The sequence below is a fragment of the Pararge aegeria genome, chromosome 15 (genome assembly GCF_905163445.1).
Source record: "Pararge aegeria chromosome 15, ilParAegt1.1, whole genome shotgun sequence".
Classification (NCBI taxonomy): Eukaryota; Metazoa; Arthropoda; class Insecta; order Lepidoptera; family Nymphalidae; genus Pararge; species Pararge aegeria.
The window spans coordinates 8,517,458-8,535,396 of record NC_053194.1 but is presented as its reverse complement, the minus strand read 5'-3'; the positions used below and the strand labels follow the sequence as shown (position 1 = coordinate 8,535,396).

At 33.9% G+C, this 17,939-nt stretch overlaps 1 protein-coding gene and 1 non-coding gene across 2 annotated transcripts in view; both read left to right on the top strand.

Annotated features, from left to right (window-relative positions):
- LOC120629689 (monocarboxylate transporter 10-like) overlaps positions 1-17,939 on the top strand; it is a 215,796-nt gene that overhangs the window by 110,146 nt on the left and 87,711 nt on the right. The gene's annotated exons all lie outside the window — the stretch shown is intronic.
- Trnag-ucc lies at positions 13,901-13,972 on the top strand. The gene has a single exon. It is a non-coding gene; the product is annotated as a tRNA-Gly (tRNA).

Here is a 17,939-nt window from a genome sequence, read left to right as displayed (position 1 = left end):
GCCTACCTTCGGCATAGTACCATCCCCCATTGACCTTTCCAACTGGCTTTGTAGTGACAAAGAAATAACCAAATTATCTGTTTTTTTTAATTATAGAGATCAGAGTCTATGAATACTAATAAACCTTTAGGTTATACGATTATTTGAACGATACTACACAACAAACACGTAAAATATCCGATGGGTAACCTAAGTACATAATATACCTATACACGTACATAATAAAAATTCACTTACCCATGCAAAATTCACCAATAATCAACTTTTTACGTATTTTAATCACGTCAAAAAACGATTGTTTGACTTTATTGCAGGCAAATTTTATTACCAATTTTATGAAATCGGCATCCAGCGAACTACCTGATGTAATAAAAAAGTAACATTAGCATTTCTTATAGCTGTTATCTTTGGAACCTGGTAATTTGTAAGTTACTTAAGAGTACCAATAAATTGCTGGACTGGTAATCTATAGAATTATACAAATCAAGACGTGCCAGTTAAATATATGCTGTTAAAATAAGTAACCAATTCAACATTTTTATTACATCGCATTGTTTGAAAAATACATTAAAATGGCGTGACGATCTATTGTGCGATACCCTCCGGCTTAATTTATGGAAATTATATGAGACCTTTAAACTTAATAGGAATTACTTCCCAAAGCTAAGGCGCAATTCACATTTAGCAGGTCATCAGTTGCAACATCTAGTAAAATAGAATTAAAAAACCGTCTATTACCTGGTTTATTGTTTTTTTTTTTAATTGAAATTAATCATCTTTCATGTCCAAAAAGTATGTTATCTCTTATTTCAGGATTCAATCTATATATAAGCAAAATGTGTTACTATCTTGGTTTTGCTGATTTGACCTTAATGAGTTTATTATTTTAAGCCCTGCTATATTTAGGATGCAATCTTCTATGTCTTCAGAATGCAATCTTTCTATGTAACAAATTTCTTTAAGATCATTGCAGTAGATCAATCGAACATCGGTAACAAAGTAACAGATGCACTTTTTTATTTTCAGTACTAATTTATGTAGTCTGCAAATATGAATTTAAGGTTGAAAAAAACACGCATGCCAATTTTTTTTATATATATATATATTATTTCCATAAACATTCAGCTTTAATCGGCTTTATTAATTCGATTTCAAAACACTCCAGTTATAATGGGAAATTACAAACTCATTAGGCAGGTTATTATTAAACGCTAATATATTAAATGCTATAATTTACACGAGCAAATTACAAATTATAATAAGTAGAATTTTAAAATAATGTGATAAATAATTTTCACGAAAATTATTTATATATCTTGACTTCAGGGAAATTATCAATTTTTCCCAGAAGTTTTAGATTAACGGTTATCGTCCGTGGCGTTTAAAATAAAATATACTTTATAAAAGAAACTATTGGTAACGTTAGTCCTGTATCACTTATCAAAACACATAACTGCAAAAAAATAGAAAGTTAATCATATCGCTCGAAATAGCGTAACGAATACGGATGGTTCAATTTTAATGTCCCATTAAAGTTAACCTATGCTCATGCCTATTTTAATTCCATATAATATGTTTTATTGTAGGACTCGATACAATTATTTAATATCAATCATTAAGATAGGGAAACTGAATTTTCGTTTTTTGCAGCATTATGTCATATCTTCATATTATTATGGTATTTTATTATAGCGTTACCCTGCTATCGAAGACACCACATTAGTGTTTCTAAAAAGAGCCATTTCTTGCCAATAATGTTAATATGGAATCTTCTTATTTTCACATCAACTTTAACAATATTATTTGAAATGTAAAAGCCTAATGAATCCGTATTATATTGTCTTTGGTGACCGGAAAAGTTCTTGCGCCAACTTTGCCAAGTTTGAAAAATAAATCTCTATTTCTGGATGCATGTTTTCCTTATATCTATGTTATATCCATGATAAGAAGAAGGAAGAAATATTACTTGTTGGTATATGTACGCTATCAAAAATCTGTTCTTACTAAAGTTCATACAACATACACTAGTTAAATCAATCAACCTCTTACAGGCCTCTTTTAACAAGTTCGGAAACTCAAAAATAAGATACTTTTATGGCTTGATTTTTTTTTGAATTTTATGAATTTATGAGAAGTCGTTATTTTGTTAAATACTGATTATACTCAGACGGATTCTGTCAAAGAACAATCCATTACCGCTTGCTTAAATGTTATTGTTGCGTAGTAGTTAAGGGTAGGCGTAAAAATAAGGCGACGATTTGAAAAGCAAAACGCGTTACTAATTAACTTAAAAGTAACCTTTACTTTGATATACAATTTCACAGGACATACAAAATCACGGGGATCATCTGGTAAGAATATACTTTACGAGAGACACAACAATCGCATACGAAGTACGAAATAATTCACGAGATGTCACTCAATAATAAATTAAAAAGTACTTTACGACATCATTATTTCTCTTGTATTCTCTGAGCGATAAGAAATGCGTTTATTTCAGAATGAAACGCAATAAAAAAGAACTTTACGGCTTTAAAAATTAACATGTTTTATTGATCGGTAATTACAACTACTGAAGGGTTTGCGGGGCCATTTTTACTAAATCTCTTAATGTAAAGAGGTTGATAAAGGAATATGTTAATATACACTCTGTAAGCTAAAATTATTTTTCTCAGAGCTAGTGGCAGATTTGAAAGGTTGCTTGTTAAAATCCAGATGCTTACGTTGTTTTATGGAACAAATATACTTGGGATAACGTAAGTTATGCGGTTCTTTGTAAAACTTCCACTGCCAGCACCTTTCAAATGTCACAGCGTAAAAAAATGCAAAATCATTCTGAGGTAATGTCACGTTTACTTGTAAAGTAAATTGAATATAATTATAATCTGTTCTAACTAAAAATAAAGCATTTTGTTTATTTTATTAATTTTTTAACTTTAAACAAAGAGCATGTAGCTGTACTGTGTATATATGTACATATGTTTAGTTTGCCTCGGATATTGTTTTTTACATGAAACACACATACTATGATGTTCTCACTAATAACGTTCTAACGAATAGCTAATTATAAAAATTCGTGGATCTGCCATTTTTTAGCGATTGCCCGTACATCTAGTATATTATTGATCGAAGCTAACGAGACCTGCCAGTTGGTCCGTCCATTTAGCTTTTATCAAGCATTTCCCATAAATTGACTACATCCTCTTGACCTTGAATTACATTTGTTTACATTTACATTACATTTGTTTAAAATAAATATTAACTAAATAAAAATAAAAGTATTAAAATTCATTAGCATCTATCATTATTTTTCTTAACATCATTACCAAACTATTATCGGCCATAAGGGCTTAGGTCTACCAGACTGACCCAGTGCGGATAGTTAAAAACTTATCCCTCTCTTGAGAACACGATGAAGAACTCTTGGGCATGCAGTTTCACTGAAAAGTTAGAGGTGCGTTCCGGGGACCAAACTCTAATCACTTGGCTGTCACCGCATTTGTATTGTGCGCAGTCGAAATTAAAGCCGATTGTTTAGAACGCAATTGTTAGCTATGAAAGATATGATTTTTTATGTCTGTTTGACATCATCATCGAAACTGATAAACGCGCGCTGCTGCATATATATTTTATGTGTATATGGTCTTTCACAGACTTGCGTCTAGCGACTTCCTGAAACATGAATACGTTGTCTAGTAAATTGCCTAAAAGTGTAGATTTATTCATATAACAGTAACAATCAACATAAGTGGGAAATTAATGGAAAACATTGTTTTACTCTTGTAACTGCGGCCATTAGTGATAATGGCAAGGAATTTCCATTAACTTAGTACGAAACAGAAACGTTTGAACACGTGATTACACATCCTTAAACAATTTTAATTTAATGTCAAAATATATAAATAGGCCGTGGGTTCGATTCCCACAACTGGAAAATGTTTGTGTGTTGAACATAAGTGTTTTTCAGTGTCTGGGTGTTTATCCGTATATTATTTAGGTATATTATTCATATACAACTTCATCAGTCATCTTATTTTCCTTAAAACAAGCTACGCTTACTTTGGGGCTAGATGGCGTTGTGTGTATTGTCGTAGTATATTTATTTATTATTTATTTAAATTATTCTCGTACCTTCACCCTTTGTAATAACCTCCTAATGGTATATAAAAAGGTGAGTACGTAAGTTGCTGCTTGAAAGAAAGACAATCGAACAAACTTACATTTGCAATTATTATTTTGGAAGGTTTATCGAGATTAAAAGTATCTAGTGTACCTATTATTCCAAGACTCATTCCAATTTTTTCGAAATCCAGAAGTCATTAGATCCATAATAACCGTGCATATTTTCCACTGAGTATACATACCCTCTTTACAAATATGAACGTACAGCTGTTCGACCGACAATAACAAAGTTGATGTTGATATTGAAACTGATACAGAACCGGAACATAAATTGTTGCACTATCCCGTTTTCCTTAACTTGATTCTTCTAAGGGTTGTTGAAGGAGATCACTTTCAGCGATACAGCCTTTGGGAAATGTTTATTATTTTGTTCATGGTTAAATACATAATTTTTTTATTTCTTTACAATTAAGTGTTCTTCATTTTTTATCTGTAAGTTTTTAGACAGAAAATCATTTGCACAACGCTGTTACAATGTTATCATTGTCGTTGGTCATCATTGATCACACTTGTTGTAATCTATAATGCAACTGTAAAAAAATATTATCGTAAACAGGTGATAAATACTTTGAACTCAAACTGACGCATGACTTACCGTGTGATGTTCTTGGTTCTTCCAGAAAATAAATTTCTCTAAGATTTGAAGACGAGGTAAATCTTCTGTTGAAGTCGGTAGTGTGGAAATATTTTTTATTTTATATCTTGCACCTGATATTTTTGGCTATGTTGTCCCAGTGATATCAATTAGGTCAAGTTTGATATCAGTTAAATTTAGTGTAGTCAAAAGTAGTACCAAAATAACGTTAAAAAAATAACTCTTACTATCTAAAATCGTGGGTCCGGAAATAAATATACCTATAATAAGCCGAGATACAATGGAGCAATAAATAAAAAAAAAACAATCAATCATATCGCAGTAAAGAACCTCTTATAATATAAAAAACTTACATAACACTTACCTTCGATAAATAACTATCTCTCATATTCAACATTAATCAAAATTATCGACAAGCATCAGAAACCATAAAAACGAAAGACTAGAAATCGGACGCTAAAAATACTGAAAATGTTGGTCCATTTTTATGTGTACCTGGTTTTATTGTAGACATTAAGTTACTATTCCCTAATGGTTTTACTCGTTTCTATTATACGAAAATGAGGACACAGTAAGTGTCTGGTGTAATGTTGTTGACAATTTTAGATATCGGCGAGCGGCGACTCAAAGTTTTTGAATATAATGTAAATAGAGATTGTAGAGTTGTTTATAAAGTGTGAGAAGTTTTTAAACTTTGTGTCCAATTCGCGTAACATTGATGGTCGTCCGCAATCACATTCAGAACATACTGAATGCAATTGATAAATAAAAAATATTTTCCCGTGACTTTACGGCATTATTCTTAAAATGAATAAGGAGTATTTTGTCAGAAATTAATGTAAAGATAATATTCGTACGAATTATAAATACACTGTTCTGTTCTGTTCTTTTCTATTGTTCTGCTCTGTTCAGTTCTGCTTTGTTACGTTCTGTTGCTCTCTTTTTCTATTATAATCTTTTCTATTGTTTTCTATTTGTGTTTCTATACTTTTTTGTTCTATTTTATTTTTGGTCAAGATGCTTCAAGATGCTTATATTACCCATACCTCTTACCGGTTTCTACGCGACATCGTGTACTGACTTAGTGGCTCGTCTTTGTCGGCAGGGTGGGAGCTAGCCACAGCCTCCTACCAATCATATCAAACCAACATTCAGCCACGTAGCATTTTTAAACGTTCAACTGTGTACCTTACAATTTCGTTCGCTAGAGCCTTAATACAAGTTCAAGTCTACCTCCACACAAGTTATTGTGTTAATGCTATATTGTTCTACATTAAGTGCAAAATACTTTAGAGATAAAGTTGTATTTCCAACCACAATTAATATTTTCTCGATAAAGAAACATTTATACTATTTTAAGTATGTCTATGAGACTAATTTGTCCGGTATGATACGAGCCTTAATTGAGAACGTCCACAAAAGTGCACAATTAAATTCCACCTGTTCTTAACGAAAAAATGCGCAGAAAGTAAACCACCGAGATCGTAAATAACATACTCGGTGCACTCCGGTGGCCGATAAGAGAAATTATAGCAGAGGCCGCTTTATATTCAATTTAGCTGCCATTACCAGATCACACTAGCGACATGCCGAGACGAACGCTGATGTCTCAACATATACCCATACGATGGTGATCATTACATTATTTTAGAGTTTTTCTGAAATCAACAAGGAAAAAAAAAGTCTGGCAACCTTCCATTGATATAATTGCGTTGTACCGAACAAGATGTGCTAAACGATTTAGGGGTTCCGTTACGATGTCTCATAGAAACCGATTAGGTTTAGGTATGTGTTTAATAAAACTGACATACTCCCTATCAAGTAAACCCCCGATCATCTTGTAATGCATTGTTACTTACGACGAGGTAAGATTACAGTCAAGGGCTTACCTGTAGTGGAATAACAAAAAAAATAAAAAAGATAGATTAGATAGGAGTTTTAAAAATGTTGTCCATCCTCGGAGAACCTATATTTAGCCATCGTCTGGTCTATCTATGTTTTGATCACTAATAAAATATGTGATAATAATTTGTATAGTCCACTTGCCTGTAACAGAGCAGCATTTTGTATTCATAACCTTAAACCACTTAACGGGCCATCAACAGTACACGGGACTACTCTTAGAATGAGAAGGGTTTTGGCTGAAGTCCACCACGCTTGCCAAGTGTGGATCGGTAAACTGCACACGCCCGCTGAGAACATATTAGAGAACTCAAATTTTGAATACGATCACTGTAAAGGGTGTACTGCAATATGAATAGAGGAAAATTATCCCGTGTTGGTTGTACTTATCAGAAAAAACAAAAAAAGATACCACGAATGTCCACCCACCCACAAACGATACAACAAAAAATTTTAAAACAAAAAGTCGTTAATGTGATCTTACGGTTTAACCTCGGCGAAAATTTCCCCAGCAATTTACTCCTTAAAAATCAAACACATTACGCCCTCAGATATCTCTTTTTTTATTGCTGCCGACATTTATCTGCTACCGGTTTTGGTGAAACTGAAACTCAGCTACATTATCATACGATTTATCAGTAACAGAATCATTAAGTGAAATGGGAGCGGTGATTAGTGAGGCTTGGATGCGATCACGTAAATCAAGAGATTACGTTTACGGGGATTATTTTAATTGCAATGGAATGATAAAAAGTTACCGCCATAGTAGCTTAAATTCAAAGACGATTTTTCTGTACATTTCAGCGTAGGCTGTCCCATAATTAAAATTTAGTTGCCAAAAGGGTTATTAATTACTAGGACAGAAAAAATAAAGAAGATTAATAATAAATACCTACTATAATAAGAGAAATCATTTTTATATTTTCAATTGAAAAATTGTTATGTCTTGAACATAAATTTACACGTGTATGTGTGTGCGTGAGAATATGAGTGAACTTTGTTTATTAATTAATTAATTTATTAGGAAGCAAACTTGTATAGTAACCTATCTTACTATAAGGACACATTTAACAATGGTTTTATAATGCTGTACACCCCACTTATAGGCTAACTCACCATGCATAACACAAAAGTTATTACATACACAAATTAAAATGGAAAAAAAACCCTAAAATAGATACTTACATAACCAAGATAAAAAAAACTAAAAAAAAAAATTACTAACTATCATGCCGTACTTTTAAAAGTTTTTTGACTTCTTTTTTGAAATCTTTTTAGAAACACATGTTTTTTATATTATATAGGACCATTTTTATGTTATAATGTAAACACAGCTGATGTTATGTTTGTCACTTCCTACTAAAAAAAGTACTATGGCCTTATAGATAATCGTGAAATAGCTCGGAATGTTACTTTTTCACGCCAATCTCAGAACATTATAAAGGTGGTGTTGATCATCATCTCTTCAAACGTTCACTGCTGGATACGATACCATACGATATGGTATTTTCTAGAGAGCTCCATAATCCCCGGCCCTGACCCCTGACGACATCAAGCAAGTCGCTACACTGGACACAAGATGTCCAGTGTAGCGACTTGCTTGATGTCGTCAGTCCACCTCGTTAGCGCTACGCCAACGCTGCGAGTTAATCGGTGCGAGGTTGCCATTCCGGCAGTTTGGGACTTTTGGGACGCCCACCGCCACTCCAGCTCCACTCCTCGTAAAAAGCTGCTGTCATTTGAAGTATGACAATACACTGCGTAGTTATTTCTGACTTTGTACCGCGTTAATTGTAAGATCCTTAGAATAATAACGCATGTTACTTCCAGTAATTACCATGATGAATGCAATTTTTAAAAGCTATTCAAATTAACCAAATAAACACTTGTAGCTGAAGAGAAAAATCTTGACTGGACTGCAACCAAATATCAATACCATAAACCTGTAAGTACGAGTGAAATGTTTTTTGTTTGTACATTCTTGCATAATTTCACCATCGAATTAAGTCCGTTCACGCACGAAAAAGACACTGAGTCGATTGAAAAATCTTTATACGCCATGTTTGTGGTGTTGACTTCGCGATTTGACGGTTATCTCTTGAACCCGGTGCACGAACTCACGAAACACGAACGAACTCAACTTGCCATTTCAACCACTTTTTTTAATGAGATTTTTAAGAAAGAGATTAAACCAAAATTATTCCGAGGTGGTCCTTTGTGCGAGTAAATTCAATTAGGATTTTATGTCGAAGATTAAAAAAAAACTTAGTTTAAAATGTTTTCGTCAAAACTAAGGTAACTTAGTATGAAGTTTTGCTGAAGTAACATTCAAAAAGACGGATGTCGCAAAAGTTATATCGTCTAATATGGAAGAATTTGTTAAAAATACCATCGACTGACTTTTTATTGTGATTACAATGCAAATATATAGTACGAATTATTAAACATAGGTAAGCTATTTACGTAATGTTTCGTAATACGTAGAAGGTTTATCAGCAGTGACCGCCTAGTGGGTTAGGCTTTCGCTTCCCATTCGGGGACCGACTTTGATCCCAAGCACGTACCTCTAACTTTTCGGAGTTATGTGCGTTTTTTTTTTTATTTTATTCCACTACAAGTTAGCCCTTGGCTATCTCACCTGGTGGTGAGTGATGATGCAGTTTGAGATGGTAGCAGGCAGTGGCGTGCAGAGAGAGTATGCATAGGGTATGCAGATGATATTAAATGAAGAAAATCTCCAGTACGAGTTATAAATACTTGAGGGTAGGCTTTTCATTACTCTTACAATGCCCATCCTTAAGTTTTTTATAACTCGTACTGGAGATTTTCTTAATTTTATATCATCTGTATACCCTGCGAGGCTGCGCTCTCTATACCCGCCATTGGTAGCGGGCTAACCTGTTAGGGAGTATTGTAGTCATACCCCTAATCGGTTTCTACGAGACATCGCACCGGAACACTAAATCGCTTAGCGGCACGTCTTTGTCGGTAGGGTAGAAACTCAAAGCCTCCGACCAGACCAGATCAAATAAAATTCAGAAATTGCCCTGCCGGGAACCGAACTCGGAACCTCCTACTTAAATTTACAGCGCTCGTTGCGACAGGGGGATCGTCACTTGCTTTAACGGTGGAGAAAAACCTGCATAATGTTCTCAAGGGTAGTGTAGTAGACCGTTATTGGGTTGATAATGGTGAAGATCGTGACCTCGTATATTGTTTGTTTGTTAAGAGGTAAGCTGATTCGCTAACGACTCACAAGGTGAACAAGGTACAGGATTCGATTTCAGTGTCGCACTTTGTCGATGTCCAAAGTTGACCAACTTTGTACTTTCAAAGATCATGTTAAACCATCGGTCCTAACATAGTGATCTATAAAGCCCGCCAATCATCATTGCAGTGACGTGGTGGGTCTCACCTCCAATTTGCCATTCCTTATGAAAGAAGAGGCTTGTATGTGTAAACGTAGCACAGTTGGACATAAATAAACTAAGGATGATGAAGATGTGGTACCTTGTTTATAGTTAATATTAGATGGATGGAAAAAAAATATTGCAACAAAACACAAAGAAACAATAGAAGAAAACCTGAATAGCATATACTACTAGGGTGCAAAGGCGGCCTTATAACAATCAGAGATATTTTAAAGACAAAAGCGGAAGAAGCTGATAAAAATGTGGCAAGTGGAGCCTACTCCACATGTCACATTTTCATCGACTTCTTACCTACGCTATTTAATATCATGTACAACCTATTGAACATGATATTAAATAGTGTAGGTAAGTAAGATTTAGTAGTAGCCTGCTACTACTAAATCTTACTTACCTACTTAAATCTTCTATCTTCTTGGGACAGCTCTTCCGGGAAAGTACTGTCACCATGCTTATTCCAGCATTGCAATGAGTTGTTCCGATCTAAACGACTTGGTTGCCGGTGTAATAACAGCCAAATGAGGCTTAAAATCTAAGCCTCGGGTTTATGGCAGGTGCCATCGGGTTTATGGCACTTTGTAGGATGTCATTTATACAATAAATAAGGTATGTGGAGCTTTTGAAGAAGGTTATCTGAATGGCTTGCAGGACTACGAGGGTACTAAGTTTGGTTGTTTAATTTCTATGCGTGTCCTAGGCGATAATCGTTAGCTCTTGAGTTAATGCAAACTCTATATCTAGCCTTATCAGGGCTTCTTTATAGACAACGAAATTTTATAGATTTGTTTTTAACAATTAGTTTGTGCAGGCGTCTTTGACAATAAAGGTTGAAAGCAGCTTTAATTAAGATAATTTTTAAAACTTAGTTCTTTGAAAACTCTTGAAGACACCTGGGAAAATTGCTATTCATTTTTTAAACAATTTTATGCTTTTACTTTTTTGTACGTTTTGTTCACGCCTGTAAATGAGGTTATAGTGGTAACTATGAAGACTTTATATATAGTGACAACTATAAATAATAAATAAATAAATATACTATGACAAATACACATATGGCCATGTAGCCCCAAAGTAAGCGTAGCTTGTGTTACGGGTACTAAGTTGACCGATGAATATTTTAATTAACATAAGTACAGATAAACACCCACACATTGAAAAACATTTATGTCCATCACACAAACATTTTCCAGTTGTGGGAATCGAACCCACGGCCTTGGACTCAAAAGGCAAGGTCGCTGCCCACTGCGCCAATTGGCCGTCCGTCACTTTAACTTTAAACTACTTACAAAAATCGACCATTTGACTGCGAATAAATCGTTTTAAATATATATAATAAATAGTAGTAAAAAGTATATTCATGCCATAATTGAAAAAAATGTTTTTCCTAAATCCCAAAACTTCTTGTTGGGGCCGGCAACAATTTCGGAACTTTTTAAGCGAAGTTGAAATGTCAAGAAAATGTAACGTTAACCTATTTGTGATCTATGAAATATAGTCAAGTAAAAGAGCAATAAAAACAAATAACTGCTCTGAATTTTCTTTTCAAACAAAATCCTTTGATTTACTGTGGACAATTCGTACGCTATTCTTTTACTTTTCAAATAAAGGAAGTCGTAATACTGTGACGTCATCAAAACACATGTAATAGCGTCACAGTGTTTACTTTCCAGATTTACGACTGATGAGGTCACCGAACTTCATTCTAGATTAGTTATCCTTTCATTCCATTCAATGGGATGGCGGTAGAGGTATTTGCGCTATGTACGGTGAGTCAAATATTTGAATCTGTACTCCAGTTCTATGTCAATGGTTATAAAGCTCATATTTATATAAATATATCTGCCGTAAGACTTTTGGTCACCGTAGGAAGGACTTCGTAATGACTACATCATTTCTATTACAACCTAAAAATTGAGGCAAAGTAGGAAACTAGAATGACACTCCGTATTGGTAGTTACCATATACGATCATACAAAATATATATTTTCTGACTTTTGGCTTAGCAAATATAATAAAGCATAGATTTAGATAAGAATTAGAAGATTTTAATCGGGGTAACTAGCTTTGGGGCTTCGTCGTTGCGTGCATCCGTGTGAGTGCGCTGTTTCGAACGTTTGTTCGTAGTTCCCTTACTGCTTTAATATATTTACTTAGCTGTCGGTTTTGTTTGCTTACTCACAGGAGGTAGGTAGGTAAGCGACAAACTATCTTGCTATTTGTTAAGCGCTTTTAAAGATCAGTACTTTCGTATAGATTATATACTTACACATCACAGAATCGTGATACTAGGTGTTGTCCAGGACTATATTATACGCGTTTTAAGAGTCCTCCGAAAATCGTTTTGAAAAGTCTATACAGCCTAGAGGCTGTATAGACTTTTCAAAACGATTTTCGGAGGACTCTTATGTTGATCATAAGTGTTGGATAATTATCTATAATTGTCCAACACTTATGATCATTTTACTGTTTAATCCATATCTAACTACATACCTAAGAAAAGATGTATTTTACGAAATCTTAGAAAAAAAAAACAAAGTGCTAAGTTGGGATGAGGTATACAATTTTAATTAATTACTACTAACTTGCATTATTATGTAAACATAATGTTTTGTAAATGGAAATAAAAAAACAATTCCTTAGTTAAAATATCAATTAAAAATTGTTTATTTTTGCATTTTAAAACATATTTTACACTAAAAGCATGATGTGTTAAGAAAGTGAGAGAAAGTCACCTTAGTGCCGTCATTATTGGTGCATCAGTTGAGCAGCGTATAAGTTACGGAATTTATAATATTTCTATCATCATCATCATCATCAGCACTTTAACATTTTAACGCTCACTGCTGGACCTAATATTATGTTTAGGGATTTCCAAATCCGCCTAGGCCATTTATTTTAAGCGGCTCCCAGAGACTCGCTGAATGTCGTCTTACCGCCTCGTTGGGGGTAGACTAACGCTACGTATATAAGGTCGCTATCCAGCACCTTGGGACCCAAATATCCATCCTAGCTATGTGCCCGGCCCATTGCCACTTCACGGATCGTTGAACTACGACGGTAACTTTAATTCTTCTACGGATCTCCTCGGTTCTGATTGGATCACGTAGATATTATTTTGTATTTTAAACTGCGGATCTAAGGAACCCTGGAATGAGATCACTTAACGCACTTAGCGGATATTTTTATGAGTCACTTTAACAATTGTGGGCTCGAACTTATAACATAAATAGAGTAGCCATTATCAGATCTATAAATAAATACAGATAATGAAGGTATTTAAATGGAAATTGTCGATCGTAACTATCGGTCTCGTCTCATGAAGATAAGCTTTAAATAATTGACGTTATTTGAACAGAATTATTAATGCGTATGATACACTGATAAAAGCTGAGCATAAACCTACGAACAGTGAGATGTTTTTTTACCTATAGATGCTTTACTCTTTGCAACTGACATTACGTGTATTGTGTCATTACGTAAAAATAAAAGCCATTTTACTTTTTTTTTTTAGTATATCCTCTATATATTTGATACTTTAACTTTGCAGGTTTGCGTCAGTCTGCCCCAATTTACTTATCACTTACGCTAAATAATACCGTAGAAGCATCAACATTAAATTTATGCAATATTTATTAACAAAATAAATTGGTTTTCAATTTATAAGCCGCCTTCGTTTTCATAATAGTAATTAACCTTAAAATATGGTATTCGTATTGCAACGATTTTATATTAGGCGTGAAAAGAAATTGTAGGTAACTGAAAACGTGGCCTTGTTTCCCTACACTTTATAACAGCGTTGGTGGTGTAATGGTCAGCATAGTTGCCTTCCAAGCAGTTGATCCGGGTTCGATTCCCGGCCAACGCACATATTTTATTTTTTATTGTTTTATTTGGTGTACCTCCATAAATCTGCTTGTGTCATAGATATCTAATATTTAAGCCATACCTAAGTATCGTGTGGCAATGCAAGAAAATGAATTAAAAAATATGCCATATTAATAAAACTTTGTCACACAATTACATTATTATGTCATAAAATTTTGTAATATGGTGTAGCTTAAAAAGTATTACATTAATGTGTCGCTGTTCTTAATTTATTTTTGATAAAACATTTTTTATAGTGCAAACAAAATGGCCCCAATCATTTTAAGCACAACAATACACCGAGAAGTAACCGAATCCAGTATTAAGATACTCGAATTTTTATTTCGACGAAATGGTTTAAGCTAGGTTCAGAAGGTCCAGTTCGTCGCGCGGTTAGAGATTGCTTTCAATATTTTTTACAACTTTTAAATTGGTCGTTAAAAAGGTTTTTACGGTGGAGCGTTTTATTATACCACCGTTATAAAATAACTATATTTTAACTAACCTATTTCAAATGATTTTCAATTTGATCACCGGAGTTGTACCGATATAAATACCAATAACTCTCTCGCTCTAAATGCGGTAATAGACAACACATCTCTTATAGACAGATTGATAAAAAGATTGATGACTAGATGACTCAGACGCTAACGACATTACTAGTAGTTTTATGAGATAGAACACACAAAATGATAATTAGCTGCGTTTATTGTGGACTCCATGTATAACCAAATCGTTTAGAACTTTCAGTATTGGAAACTTTATTTTATGCTAACAAATTACTAGTAGTATGACTATTTATAAGGCATCACATTTAACTCACAACTCACGATAGAAGATATGTGGACGGATGTTTAAATGTGTTTGTGAATAGAAATATTATATACGATCCATCATGAGTCACTAATGAAAGAGCTATACCGGTGACATAATATAATTTATTCTGTACCATTGAACATGTTATTCCTGTGTCATGCCGTATCGCCTGGCTACTATTTTATCCACATGATTGGTTACTGCGCAGTGGTTTTTAGTTGGATGTCCCAGGTTCAATTTCTGGAAGACATTCTCCCTTTAGCTTAGGTAGCCAAGTTAAACCACTACCATCTTAGACTGCACCATCATTTACTTCTAGGTAAGATTGCAGTCAAAGGCTATCTTGTTGTGGAATAAAAAAATCACTGATTCATTACAGTATCACTTCGGAATATTAAAAGTGGTACATAGTTCATCGGATCATCTAGTAATTAATAAAATTTTAGGAAATTTTATTATTAACATCTCCCGCTCCCGTTTTCGGTGCGTCGTAACTCAATAATCAAAACCCAGCCTTAATGCAACAAAGTTTTACACAAATAAAATATCCGTGCAATGGGGGCATTGGAAAGGAAAATCTATAGTATATACGCAATACAGCGCTGGGTTCTCGATTTCAAATACAAACTTTTAATAAGAAAAGTTGTAGAAATCAGATTATGAGCATTTTCCGTAACACTGGCGCACTGTTAAGAAGAATTTTCTGCAAGTTACCTGAAAGGTGTAAGTTTGTTGAAACTATATTTCAATTGATGACGATATAATCAACACCGCTTACGTCCAAAATTTATAATAATCAATATAATCCGAATCTTTAAATCTAAGATAAATTAATTTGTGCTATCTTCCATCTAAATCTTCCCTATTAATGAGGATAGCTCTACTAATTTCATTCCGTGATCTGAAAATTTAGGATGCCCACGTTCTACGTCTGCGTTTATTACGATTTTTTACTGATTCCGAAGGAACCGTTTCTTTTCGAGGGATAAAAAGTAGTTACTCTCCGCCCTTCTACTAACTCTATGCCAAAAATTAAGTTGTTTGGTTGTTATGTTAGGGCGTGATGAAAGGACAAATATACAAACAATATTTCGCATTTTCATACATTTTTTTAAAAATTAGTAAAGATTTATGTATTAATATCATCAGCTGAAATCAGACTACTACACAAAAGAAACCGATCGAAATTGCATGTGAACAAACAAAATTCCGTACTTAGTTTACTAAGTAGAAGCGAATATGTAATGTTAAACCTATGTCCTTAATCGGTTTCTACGCAACAAATTACCTGAACGCTAAATCAGTTTGTCTGTAAGATGGCTACCCACGGCCAAAGGTTTCACCAATCCAGAACAGAGAGAAAATTCATATACTATAAATTACCACAGTGCTTTCTCCGGAGATTGCAACCTGGACCTGCCACTTACATACCACAGGTCTAACTACAGTGGCACCATCACCATCACCACTGGCAACATCGGGTGACGCAAGATATAAAAACTGACATGGCTTGAGCTACAGTGACTCGTTTTTAGGAGTTCAATGCGAATTGGTTTTCTGTTTTTTTATAATTAATATAACTTAGTAAAATATAGATATCAATAGAATCGTGGTGTGAATGTCTCGTTTATCCGTTGAGTATAGTTCGGACTACTAATAAATAAATAAATAAATAAATAAATAAATAAATAAAAATAAAAAAGCCATATCAAATTTACATTGATTTTTAAATGTAACAATTAATATTTATTTATTCTTTAAAATAATTGTTTTATAAATATAACCTAAAATAAACTATTTAAAACGAAATAAAATCTAATACGTGCTCGAAACCACCGCAGCGAGGCACAGTTCCTAAGATGCTGGCAGCATTGCCCCTTTGGATGGCAAAACAATTATTTTTAAATTCTATTTTATACAAAATATACAGATAATTCTCCTTGGCCAGAATTAATTTGTATTACCGTGCATTTACTTAGTATAAGTTTCATGTTTTCATGTCACTATATTTTTTTTTACTTAGTATCTTTACTACTACTACTACTCTACGTATATATTATTATTGTTAACATTACAGGACCAGGGAGGTCGATTGCTGTAGTCATTATCCATTTCTGAACATTCCTCTATGATGAAAGGCAACAGTTGATACTAAATGATTACTGAGACGCCATTCACTTGTTTATTAGAAAGCTCTCTAATATCGTAATTTAACAGATTCTGGCACGGAATCCTAAAAAAGTTCAACAAACCATCAAGCGTAAATACGAGACTTTTATACCTCTTAGATTACATGCGATAAATGTTCTCCGATAGGCTTTAGCCAGGCTTCCGAGCCTCGAAGTGAACGTCACTCTCCATCATTCAAACGTCACTTCATATAAATTAACTACGGTCCATTTGTCGTATTATCTGGAACGATTAACTGGACCTCCTCGAAGACTTATTCGAGATCGCGGTCGTAAAGAAATCGATTTGATTAAACAATATTTTCCTATTAGGCATTTTGTCGGTATTTGTAGCAAATAATTTAGTATGAAACTTTGAGTATTATAATAGTAGTATAATAGTAATAATTGACGGACCCAGCAGGTTATTTTTAAAAAACCGAATATATATTTTTATGTCAAGTGCCAGTTTACACGTACCTAAATATTGCGCACAGCTGGGACGGTGTCGATGTCGAGTCATCATCTAAGAGCTGGTGAAACCTTTTTAATCAACACATCACCCAAATCATAAGGCATCCGATTTAACCGTTCCCTAGGTTATTGTAAACGGACATAAATCATTAATCTGAACACAATAATAAGATCTAAGATCCGGATCTGACCATCATCATAAGCCTATTAGCAGCCCACTGTGGTAAGTTGGTATTGATTTTGGATTGGATTGAATATACGTAGTAGACGCAGGTGTAACCTTGAACTGCTAGTCTTAGATTAATGAACTGATATCGAGCTAAGAACAGGGATTAAGGTGTCGGTAAAACAATGCTTAAAAACAAACTTGATGCTATTTCTTAGCTCAATGTTTATATTACCAACCTATCTGTCGGTTAACTTATGATATTTTCCCACATAATTCGCTTAATCAACATAAACCAACACTAATAAACTTAATTTATTTATTAAACCTAAATTATCCTGATA